Consider the following 218-nt stretch of genomic DNA (forward strand, 5'->3'; position numbering starts at 1 on the left):
GGGGGTAACCCAGGATGAGATGGTTAGATGGCATCATCGACTCAATGGACATGAGCTTGAGTAAACCCAGGGAGATAGTGAAGGACAGGGAAGCTTGCATGCTGCAGTCCACGGGGTCACAAACAGTTGGATACGACAGAGCTTCTGAACAACGACAAGTGGGACACCAGGTCTGTGGCTTCCGAACCAAGCTAATCCCCACCCTGACTCCCCCCACT

This window comes from Bison bison, unplaced genomic scaffold (genome assembly GCF_000754665.1).
Source record: "Bison bison bison isolate TAMUID 2011002044 unplaced genomic scaffold, Bison_UMD1.0 scf7180017864248, whole genome shotgun sequence".
NCBI classification, from domain to species: Eukaryota; Metazoa; Chordata; class Mammalia; order Artiodactyla; family Bovidae; genus Bison; species Bison bison.